Genomic DNA, 12,913 nt, shown 5'->3' with positions numbered 1-12,913 from the left:
AGTAGTGTGCATACCACCATCTACCAGACCATGGCAAGCCATTAGCCTAGCAATGGCGCCTGCACTGTTATCCCCCCTCTTCCTAAATCTGTATTAAAATCCCCCCCTATCACTAATTTCCTATTTGTAACACACAGGGGCGTCAGACAGTCCACCATCTCCTTCCTGTCTGCCACCACCTGTGGCCCATACACCACCACTAATCTAAATTTACAATCCCTTATCGTGACATCCACCCCTATAACCCTTCCCTGCATTACCACAAAGGAATCCTCCACTTTTACCTCCCTGTGCCCACACAAAATCCCTACCCCCGATGAGTGCACCCCCCCTACACCCCAAACCGACTCCCTTGTCCCACTCCTTCTTAAATCTACTAACATCCCCTCCATCCCTCAGGTGAACCTCCTGTAAAAAAACAAAAATCAAAACCCACACCCTCCAAATAACTAAAAACCACCCTCCTCTTAACAATATCTCTTAAACCCCTTACATTTAAACTAACAAAAGTAAAATTAGACTCCATGAAAAAATAAAACATGTAATTCACTCAAATTCTAAACTCAGACAGAAAAAAAACAAAAACAGGAGACTCACCCGATGCTCCCCTGCTCCATATCTACCGGTGAGAACACCATCTGTAATCCCGACATCCCCCCCTCTTCCTCCATCACACCATCCCAGGATGCAGGAATAGTGTTTGGCTTCGGGGTGCCCTGCACCCTGGGTCTACCCCCACAATCCTCCCACTCCCCAGTGTTGCAGCTGGTTTGGAAAAAAATTGGGGAGGCTGAGTCCCCAAACAAAAAACTCCCCACCTCCTCCTGTACCCAGTCCTGAGTCTTGTTAGGTGTGTCCCCACCCAAAGGAAGTTGAGAGTCTTGGGAAACCAGCATCAACCCAGAGGTTTCTCCCACCCCCATCACTCTCTTGGCCATCCCCTCCCCCTCACTGTTGACCAATCGCACCCTCTTCATTCTCTTCTTTGGTGATGGCGGCAGTGGAGAGATACCACCCCCTCCCCCCGCCAGCTCCTCCACCATACCCCTCATCTCTTCCACCATGTCACTTTCCCCCCAGTCCACTTGCTCTTCCACCGTCTTCTTCTCCACCATTCCTCCCTCGCTTTCTACTCTCTCATTCTCCTCCACTTGGTTGCCTTCTTCCACCGCTTTTCCTGGTTCTCCTACTCCCGTGCCTTCTGTTTCCTTCTCTCTTCCATCCGTCGCTTCTTGCTCCTCTTCCTTCCTTGTGGCCTTCCCCTCTGGACTTGTATTCTTGTCATGCGGCGTGTTTCCTTCCCCTCCTCTTCTTCCCCCATCCCCCGCTCCTGCTCCCCCCCCCCAGCCGCAGACGCATATGACCTCTGGCGGGCCGGGCACCCCCGCCACAGGTGTGCTGACGAGCCACACCCATGGCATGTCTTAGGCTTGTCACAATCCCTCGCCTCGTGATCCTCAGATCCACAAAATCTGCATTTTCTCATGCTGCACGAGGCAAAAATGTGTCCATAGGCCATACAGCGCCTGCAAAATGGGGGCTGACGTGCATAAAACAATGTCCCCCTGTCAGCCCCAAGGGAGAACATAGCAGGAGGATGAAGGTATCCACCATGTCCCTTTGGGTCCTCCCTGAGGAGGGCCTGGAAACCTCTCCTCCCATTCCAAAACCCAAGGGAGTCTTTGAGGTGCCTAGCTGAGGAAACGTTATCCATGTATCTCCCCAGAAAAGCCCTCACCTCTTCATCCTTAACGTAAGGGTTGTACATGTTAACAGTTACAACCCTAAAGTTATTCTTCGCCAGACTTGATATTTCATAGTGGCACATCGGCCTCTCACCTCCCACTGCTCTTGCCCTTCTAAGGATATCATTATGTTTTTCTTCCGTATATAGCGCGACGTCGTATGCTCCCTCCAACGAGTTGCCTTGGAAACAAAACACGTCCTTCACCGTCAGCTTTAGAATCCCCATCAATATAATTCTTCCAAAAGATTCTCGTCCTAACGGCTCCAACTCCTTTTCCTTCCAAGCAAAACGAATCGTGTTAGCCAGCCCAATCCCAGGGATCGACCGTGATGATGTATTTAGCACCATCTCCGCAAGGAGATGATGTGGGGCCAGGACAACAACCTCTCCCTCAATGTGAACAAGACAAAGTTGATGGTCAGAGCACACCCCCATTCTCATCGACGGGGCTGCAGTGGAGCTGGTTGAGATTTATGGGGTTGTGTTCTTTTAGGTGTCTAGGTAAGTCTATGGTTGCCTGGATTGGTTCTCAATCAGAGACAGGTGTTTATCATGGTCTCTGATTGAGAGCCATATTTAGGCAGCCATATTCTTTGGGTATTTTGTGGGTGATTGTTTCCTGTGTCAGTGTTTGTGCCACACAGGACTGGTTTCGGTTTTCTTGTTTTGTAGTTGTGTTCATGTTTAGTGTCTCTTATTAAAGAACCATGAACTTCAACCACGCTACGTTTTGGTCCGCCCCTCCTCCCAGGAAGAAAGACGTGACATAAGTACGCATTTCACTGATGTATTCGGCGCATGTGACTAATAACATTTGATTTGATATACATGGAAGAGGCTCAATCAAGCTAGTCGTAATGATTACTTTCTTATGTCATTCTCTCTGGCATCAAAAGTAAAAAAAAAATATTGATAGGGGACAGAATGTGGTCGGACAATCAAATAATTAGCATATATATTACTCTTACAGAATTTCCACATGGGTGAGGATATTGGTAATTGAATCAAAGCCTATTGGATTATAACTTTTTTTAACTACTTTTTCCTGACATAACATAGGTACAGCATATCCCCTTGTATGAGAAACTTTTTAACGTGCCTTTGGAGGCCATGCAATTCAGTACTCATCTCTAAAACAAAAGCTATTTAGGTCAAAATAGACCATATTAACAAAGGAAATGGAAGGACTAACAGTACATATATGTAGCAATAAAAATTGTACCATAGAGGCACAGAATAAGTTAGAGGAAAAACAAAAATAAATGGAATTTAGTCAATAAAGATCAAGTGTAATATATTATAATAATATAGCGAACTGGATGGAATATTTGGAAAAATGCACAAAATTATTTTTTCATCTTCAGCATGGAAATGCAACCAAAAATAATTTACTGACACTTGTTACAAATAGAGTCCCCCATGATTCACCAAACAATATTTTGAAAAAGGAAGCAAAGCACTTCAAGAACATGTTTTCGTTTCAGTCTCCGCCATCTCTATTAATAAATGTCAAATGAACAGCTGTACAGAAAGACTAATGTGAAGGCCAAATTATAGAGTAGGTTTGGATCACAAACCAGTGGAGGTATATCAAACCTCTTTTGATATACTCAGAGGACCGATATTATCATGTTTTAACCACTCCTACAAACATTTTTGTTTATTAGTTACTCAACAAGGTGGTCTGATTTCATTATTACTGAAACAGGATCCAAGTGGTAAACAAAGTTCCTGTCCATTTAAAAAAAATGGAGACCCCTTATGCTTCAATGTTGTGATGAAAACATTCTAGCAAAATGCATAGCGCATGGAATTAAAAAGGTATTGTCAGATATTATTAATCCTAATTTTTTTTACATGAATGATACATTGGTGATAATACAAGACTGGAAACAATAGAACTCTATGAAAAATCTGGTAAACCAGGCCTGGTATGGATAGCTGACTTTGAAAAGGCTTTTAGTATAGTATGACTGGAATTTATTTATAAATGCCTGGAATATAAACATTTTGGAGAATCTCTTATCAAAATGGGTTAAATTAATTTAAAATAGAAGTAAAATAGTAAATATTGGCTACTTCTCAGAAAGTATTAAACTGTCAATAGGAGTAAAACAAAGTTTTCCACATATCTATTTATTATGGTCAACCAAATATTAGCTATTAAAAACAGATCCAAAAATAATATCAAGAGGTTAGAAATCAAGGGCTTAAAAACAAATGAGTACGCTGATGATCCATGCTTTCTTTTAAATCCACAATTTGGATCCCTCCACATCCTCAAAGGATCTAGATTACTTTTTTTAACGTCTCTGGATTATAACATAATGATAAATGTACTATATTACACATTGGATCACAATTTTCTATAAACTTTTACATTACAGTGTAGTTTACCAATAAAGTGTGACTGACCGCCTCTATTTGGTCCTATGTAACAACATTTTAAATTGTGTTTTTTACATTGGATAAAAATAGAGGCTCAGAGCTAGAAAATGTTATATTATACAATGCAGTGTCTCTGGACCCTCCCGTTCAGTAATTAAAGGTGGAAATTCAAACAATGCAGATTGTAAAATAAATGTTTGATGCAACAAAATACTAATTAGCTATCAATTATCTATTATCGACTGCTTTTGAATATACAATTGTTCTGTATAGCCTACCTGAAACTGCATGAAATGACCCATCCCGTGCCCTCTCCCAGCTTGAATAGGAAGTTGTGGGGCGTAAAACCAGTCTGTTAATATCAAATAATACAGTCAGTCCCCCTCAAAACATTAGCTTATTAGGAATTGTTTCATTATGCAGTGTAGCCTACTATTTATAGCTTCAGTGCATTCAGAAAGTATTCACTTTCCGAAGGCACTGTAGCTAAAATGTGTTGTGTTACAGCCAGAATTTAAAATGTATTAAATTGAGATGTGTTATTGGCCTACACAGAAGGAATGTTTTATGTTTTTAAAAATGTTTATAAATTAATAAAAAATGAAAATCTAAAATGTCTTGTGTCAATAATTATTCAACCCATTTGTTATGGCATGCCCAAATAAGTTCAATAAGTAAAAATGTGCTTAACAAGTCACATGATAAGTTGCATGGGCCATGTATGCAATAATAGCGTATAACATGATTTTTGAATGACTACCGTCTCTGTAAAGGTCCCCCGGCCGAGCAGTGAATTTCAAACACTGATTTAACCAAAGACCAGGGAGGTTTTCCAATGCATTGCAAAGAAGGGCACCTATTGGTAGATAGGTAAAAATACACCCAGTCACTAGAAAAATACAGGTGTCCTTCCTAACTCAGTTGCCGGAGAGGAAGGAAACCGCTCAGCGATTTCAGCCTGAGGCCAACGGTGACTTTTAAACAGTAAGATAGTTTTCAGGTTGTGATAGGAGGATGGACCAACATTGTAATTACTCCATAATACTAACTTAAATGACAGAGTGAAAAGAAGGAAGCCTGTACAGAATAAAAAATATACTAAAACATGCATCCTGTTTGCAATAAGACACTAAAGTTAAACTACACAAAATGTGGCAAAGAAATGAACGTTATGTCCTGAATACAAAATGTTATGTTTGCGGCAAATCCAACACAACACCTCACTGGGTGCCACTCAACATATTTTCAAGCATCAAGGTTAATGGTATAATGGTATGGGTGTGCTTGTCATCAGCAAGGACTAGGAATTTTTTTTAGGATAAAAATAGGGCTAAGTACAGGCAAACCTGGTTCAGTCTGCTTTCCAACAGACACTGGGAGACAAATTAACCTATTAGCAAGACTATAACCTAAAACACAAGACCAAATATACACTGGAGTTGCTTACCAAGATGACACTGAATGTTTTTAAGTGGCCTAGTTACAGTTTGGATTTAAATTGGCTTGAATATCTATTGCAAGACTTGAAAAAGGCTGTCTAGTAATGATCAACAGTTTGAAGATTTCTTAAAATAATAATGTGCAAATATTGTACAATCCAGGTGTAAAGCTGTTAGATACTTACCCAGAAAGTCTCACAGCTGTAATGGCTGTCAAATGTGATTCTAACATGCATTGACTCAGGGGTGTGAATACTTACAATAATTACAGAGGGCACTGTATACTGTAACAGTGAATCATTGACTTATTTTGGCTCTATACTGCTAAAGATTGCATTTGAAATCAATAAAATGACGATGAGGTTGAAGTGCACTGACAACTTTAATTTGAGGGCACTGTCATCCACATCCAATAGAAATGGAGAAAAAATGATTGTGTCACTTTGGAGGCACTTTTATTTTTTATTATAGAACTTGGCAGTAGCTACTCTTCCTGGATTACAGCATCATGAAGGCAGTTATCTACAGTACCAGTCAAAAGTTTGGACACACCAACTCATTCCAGGGTTGTTGTTTTTTGTTGTTGCTATTTTCTACATAGCAGAATTATAGTGAAGACAAAATAACACATATGGAATCATGTAATAACCAACACAGTGCTAAACAAATCAAAATCTATTTTAGATTTGAGAATCTTCTAAGCAGCCACTCTTTGCCTTGATGACAGCTTTGCACACTCTTGGCGTTCTCTTGACCAGCTTCATGAGGTAGTAACCTGGAATGCATTTCAAATAATAGGTGTGCCTTGTTAAAAGTTAATTTGTACCAGCTCCTTCCTGGCCTCCAAAGAAAAACAAGCCTTATGCTGGTAATAAAAACCTATTCTCAGTTTAAGCTTCCTTATCAACTTCTCTATATGCACAGTGAAGCTCAGCTTATCATCAACCCACACACCCAAGTATTTGTACACTTTAACTTGCTCTATAGTATGTCCAGTCAATGTAGCAGTGACATGATTAGTAACATGCCTGGCATTTGAAAATACCATGCATTTTGTTTTATCCGAATTTAGAACCACCTTTAAATCATACAGATTCTGTTGTATGTTAAATGCTCTTTGGGCATTTTCGAAAGCTAAAGAAACTACTACCACTTGAATAAAGAACAGTATCATCTGCATAAAAATGAACATCCACTGTTTCAATAAGATCCCCAATATTGTTGATATACAAAATGAACAACAGTGGACAGTCATTTAGCAGGTGTTGTGCGTTCATACATTCATCACTTGTTCTGCGCCCTGGCACACTCAGACTAGAGCGCTCTGAAATCGGAATAGATAACCAGAGTGAATTTGTGAATGCAAGAAATATGCTAACTGGATAGCAGTCGTTCAAGTTCTTGCTAGCTAACCAAATCACACCTACATCTCTGTGTATAGCTGCATAAAAACAATATGAGGGGAAAAAGTCAGTCACTCACCCACTCCTCCACTGGCATTAAGTTAGGCTCTGTGTTTTTAGCTTGCTACATAAATGGATATGCTAGCCTTTTAGCCACGTCATGACTGATTTGTGATCATTGCCTTTGCTAGTTTGAATGTATTCAGTCTGTTACATTCGTCCGTTTTTTGTCTAAAATATTGAAAATCAAATCAAATCAAATCAATATTGAGTCATTGAAACTGAAACAGTCCATCCCGAATGGAGGCAGCAAACAATGTACCAGGCCAGCTGTGATTTACAACCTGATAGCAATATGTTTTGGACTACCAAGAAATGTATTGGATGAATTATATTAATTAAATCTATTCTGCCAACAATGCCTTATTGTGTGTCATGGATCATAGTCAAATAGAACATATTTTTTTAAATTCTTAAAAAGTTGGTTTTGTTACATAAACTGGAATTTGCTATTTTTGTACTGATATTATGATTGTCTGTTTCATATCTGCAACATAGTTAAACACTGTCAGTTCCACTTTAAACTTCAGGTCACCAGTTACTTTGTGTGCTAAATGTGAAATGTTTTTTTGCAATGGGAAGTAATAATTGTCTATTTCAATGGGAAATGCTTCATGGTTGTGTTTTCTTATTCGTATGATTGGGACCTACTGGCTTATAATGTCCGTGTTAATGGACTGCTTATTTGTGCCAGCAGAATACCACCCTGCATACCGCTGGCTTGCTTCTGAAGCTAAGCAGTGTTGGTCCTGGTCAGTTCCTGGATGGGAGACCAGATGCTGCTTGAATTGGTGTTGGAGGGCCAGTAGGAGGCATTCTTTCCTCTGGTCTAAAAACAATATCCCAAGACACTGCCCTGTGTAGGGTGCCATCTTTCAGATGGGATGTTAAACGGGTGTCCTGACTCTCTGAAGTCATTTAAGATCCCATGACACTTATTGTAAGAATAGGGGTGTTAACCCTGGTGTCCTGGCTAAATTCCCATTCTGGCCCTCAAACCATCACGGTCACCTAATAATCCCCAGTTTACAATTGGCTCATTAATCCTCCCTCCTCTCCCCTGTAAGTATTCCCCAGGTTGTTGCTGCAAATGAGAATGTGTTCTCAGTCAACTTACCTGGTAAAATAACATATAAATAAAATCCCGTAACATCACGTTTTGTGTGACTGCTGTCTTTCCATCGGCTCTATGTAGTGGTGCCTGGAGAAGTGGGTATACTCAAATGTTCCCAATAGGCCTGCTAGCAAAGGAATTTTTAAGATTTTTACTCTCAAAATCACACTTTTTATAGAAAAAAATACAAAAATGTGATGTCTAAGTCTACAACAATGCTTAAGTCCTCACTGTCGAGTCAAGACCGAGCACAAATGTGTCACTCAATATGTGGTCTCAAGACCGAGAATGCTCTGGAGTACTAAAACACTGCTTGACAGCTGGCTAGCTGACCTTAATCAGTGCTTTTTCCCTTAACATTTAGAGTTGTCAGAGAGGACTCTTGGCCGGTTGAATAGGTTTGCGACAGGGGTTCCGTCTCAATCATGGACACGAATTCAGCTCATGACAATCTACATAACCATCCAATTCAATGCAGTAAGTCAATTACCAAAAAAGTCATGAGAATTAATAAAGATGAAAATAAATAAGCATTTGCTATCCAGCTAATGTTACTGTGACCAACGTTTTGCTACCAGCTAACGGATTTGTTCCAGAACAAACAATTCACCAAAAATACTCTCTCTTGTGGCTTAGAACTTATAATTCACCAATACCTCGTGGATAAAAATAGATAATTCACCAATAATTATTGCGGGTAATATTAAATAGCAAAATAATACATTTAATTAACAGCAAGAGACCAAGACTTTACAATGACAATGTTGATGAAGAAAATGAAGGAAAATCTGCATATAATTTGTAACATATGCAGCATTAACACCAACACTTATATTGTATTCAAATATTGTACATTTGTTCATTCTTTGTAACATTAAAACTTCCTGGGAGGTCTGTCATCGAGCCAAACACTGCTAGTTCCACCTCTAGGGCTGGTGGTAATGAGCTGGTGTTGCCAGCTATTAGCAGTTTCGGGAGAGAACAGGGTCGAATAGTGAGAGGTCAGTAAATAAATTAGTTTTAGCATGTTTTTCAAGAAAGTCTGTCTAAAGCAGGCGTTCAAAGTTGTGACAAATAATGTTTACACAGGGTCCGCTGGGACAGAATCATGCTGCACTTGCTGTGCCTGCACCTGCTCTTGCCATCAGAGACAGGAGCCAAGTGCTGCCTCATCATGTAAGAATACTCACTCACACATCTTGAGACATCTTAAGACACAGATAATGGCTGGGTATGTACAGAGGACCTATCCTTCATAAGGTCTGTCTCGTCTGTGCTTGCACAGATAGGGCAGGGGAGATGGAGGTAAACCTGCTGGAACCATAAAGGTCAAAGATCAGAGATGCAACTTGTACTAACGTGTTCACCAGAATGACAATAGGTTACGAAGTTATTGTAATTATAATGTATCTCACTGCTATAACAAGACAAACGACTGTGTCTAGCACCAATATCACCATTACTATCTGAAAGCTATTACCTGCCAGTTTATAGCCTCTCTGACCATCCATCTCTAGCATTAACCTCACTTATGACGCTCTGTGTTCCAGAAAGCAGCACAACTCTGACATTTTGCCCTCTGACACACACAGGGCCTTGATAGCGCTCAACCACAGTAGCTAATGACAACTGGTGGTCTGCTGCTGTAAACTCACAGCCTCTCTCACCTTGGGCTCAGTGCATCATTTTGCTGGAAACAAAAGGAGCTGTTATCCTTGTGCTCAGTAAAGGAGAGACTGCCTTGTGTGAGTGTTGAACGGGTGGAGGTGGAAGAAGCAGTAGGAGGCCTAAGTTGATAAACAGAGCCTGCCCCTGTTGATGGATTGACATTGGGATTGAGAGACTGTCTCTGGGCTTGAACGTCTGTTACCTATGAGGGTGGCAGGGGGGGTTTGCACTTGGTTAGCCACCTCCATTCATCTGAATTAGAGCCACTTATTAAAAAAGGCAGCTATTTATATTCTCCCCTTAGCTGGGAGCAAAAAGAGGAAAAATGTGCCTTGGAAATAATTGATTTTGTGGAATGAATGGAGCCAATTTGGTGTAATATTTATCTCCACTTGATTAACAAGCCACTTGGTGGCAAGTAGGGGATAGAACCAGTTCAGAAAACAGACCCAAAAACTAGAAAAATAATGACATTTTTCAAGGTACAGAATTAGAACTTGGAACGAAAGTGATGTTTACTGTTCCGGAACAGAACCGTTATTTAAAGAGCATGGGAACCAGTTAATAACTTTTTACATTCCAGGCATTTTCTTCCAGTCCCACAAAAAACGCACAACAAAGTGCCTATGCAAAGCCATCCGTCTGTCAATCAGAAACGTCTTCCAGCATCTGCTTGCCAGCTGAAAATATTTTCCAGTGTGTGTGGGTGTAGGCTACCTGCCCCTCCCCCTCCGAAGCATAGCTGGAGCCTACTGACATTATAAGCGTGATTCAGAAGATAGGAAGAGATTTATAATTAGAGAAGAATGTATTCACTTTTTCAATGATAGTTTGGGATACTATAGCTTTCACTTAAAAAAAAAACACTCAAACTGGTCAGTTTTAGCTCCATCTCCTCATTCAAAGACTCAATCATGGACACTCTTACTGACAGTTGTGGCTGCTTTGCGTGATGCATTGTTGTCTCTATCTTGCCCTTTGTGCTGTTGTCTGTACCCAATAAAGTTTGTACCATGTTTTGAGCTGCTACCATGTTGTGTTGCTACCACGTTGTTGTCATGTTGTGTTGCTACCATGCTGTGTTGTCATGTGCTGCTGTCTTAGGTCTCTCTTTATGTAGTGTTGTGGTGTCTCTCTTGTTGTGATGTGTGTTTTTATTTTAATCCCAGCCCGCATCCCCGCAGGAGGCCTTTGCCTTTTGGTAGGCCGTCATTGTAAATAAGAATTGACTTGCCATGTTAAAAATAAAACATTTGTAAAAAAAAATATGTAAAAAAAAAATCTGATGTCACTCTGCACTCACAAGCTTGTTACCTCAATTACCTCAACACAGGTGCCCCCGCACATTGACTCTGTACCGGTACCCTCTGTATATAGCACCGCTTTTGTTATTTACTGCTGCTCAATAATTATTTGTTATTCTTATCTATTAATTTTTTTGTTGGTATTTTCTTAAAACGGCATTGTTGGTTAATAAGGGCTTGTAAGTAAGCATTTCACTGTCAGGTCTACTACACCTGTTCTATTCGGTGCCTTTGACAAATAACATTTGATTTGACTTATCTAGCTTATCTGGTCCAACATAAATCAACTCTGATGTTCAAAGACATTCAAAGTTCCTCCATAGAAGCTTCTCCGCAGATATAATTCTGTTGGTCTAATTCAGATAATGCATGTCATCACAAGATGCCCAGCGCTTCAAGCCAAGCCTCATCCTCCACCCTCTCTTGCGCTTTCCCCACCCATAAAATTTTAGTTACATCTCGCGCCTGAAAGTTGTCTTTCCATCATGCATGTAAAACAACTCACTGAGCTACAAGCTTGTCCACTCCATAGCAAGCTGCTATTGAATGATTGGTGAAGTAATTTAAAGTTTAGCTAAATGTAAAGAGAAATATAATTTCAGAGGTTTAAAAAGGAATGATATAAACCAGTACTTTTTGGGTGCTTGAACCGGTTCAGATCTTTATATTGCTGGACTAAACAGTGGAACAGAAAAGTAAAAAATAATAATAATAATAATAATTGTTCCAACTCCTGGTGGTGAGCGAAACTTAATTGAACATCTCCCACAACCCTCTTTCTCGTTCTGTTGTTCGCTCTCTATGTGTCGCTTTCTTTCTGCCAGATGATCCTGGTTCTCGTCTCTCATAGATGAATGATGATCTCGCAGAAGCTTTAGCAGGTTTATTACAATTGGCATCATATTCTACAGATCTGCATGTTGAATGCTTACCCACTCACATGAAAAGTGACTTTAATGAGCCAGTCAAGCAACCTCATAAGCCTGTGTGAAGTGTTGTCATGCTGTCTAATCCACTGCAATTCACACACTCCTCACAAAACAATGGCATTTGTCAAGCATCTGTTTCTTCTGTCAACAACAGAATGTGTCATAGGTAAGAAAAATTAATCCATGCTTTTGTCACTTCTAGGTTAGACTACTGCAATGCTCTACTTTCCGGCTACGCGGATAAAGCACTAAATAAACTTCTGTTAGTGCTAAATACGGCTGCTAGAATCCTGACTAGAACCAAAAAATTTGATCATATTACTCCAGTGCTAGCCTCCCTACACTGGCTTCCTGTCAAAGCAAGGGCTGATTTCAAGGTTTTACTGCTAACCTACAAAGCATTACATGGGCTTGCTCCTACCTATCTCTCTGATTTGGTCCTGCCGTACATACCTACACGTTCGCTACGGTCACAAGACGCAGGCCTCCTAATTGTCCCTAGAATTTCTAAGCAAACAGCTGGAGGCAGGGCTTTCTCCTATAGAGCTCCATTTTTATGGAACGGTCTGCCTATCCATGTCAGAGACGCAAACTCGATCTCAACCTTTAAGTCTTTACTGAAGACTCATCTCTTCAGTGGGTCATATGATTGAGTGTAGTCTGGCCCAGGCGTGGGAAGGTGAACGGAAAGGCTCTGGAGCAACGAACCACCCTTGCTGTCTCTGCCTGGCCGGTTCCCCTCTTTCCACTGGGATTCTCTGCCTCTAACCCTATTACAGGGGCTGAGTCACTGGTTTACTGGGGCTCTCTCATGCCGTCCCTGGAAGGGGTGCGTCACCTGAGTGGGTTGATTCACTGATG

This window comes from Oncorhynchus masou, chromosome 24 (genome assembly GCF_036934945.1).
Source record: "Oncorhynchus masou masou isolate Uvic2021 chromosome 24, UVic_Omas_1.1, whole genome shotgun sequence".
Taxonomy (NCBI): Eukaryota; Metazoa; Chordata; class Actinopteri; order Salmoniformes; family Salmonidae; genus Oncorhynchus; species Oncorhynchus masou.
Note: the sequence above shows the minus strand (reverse complement) of the source record.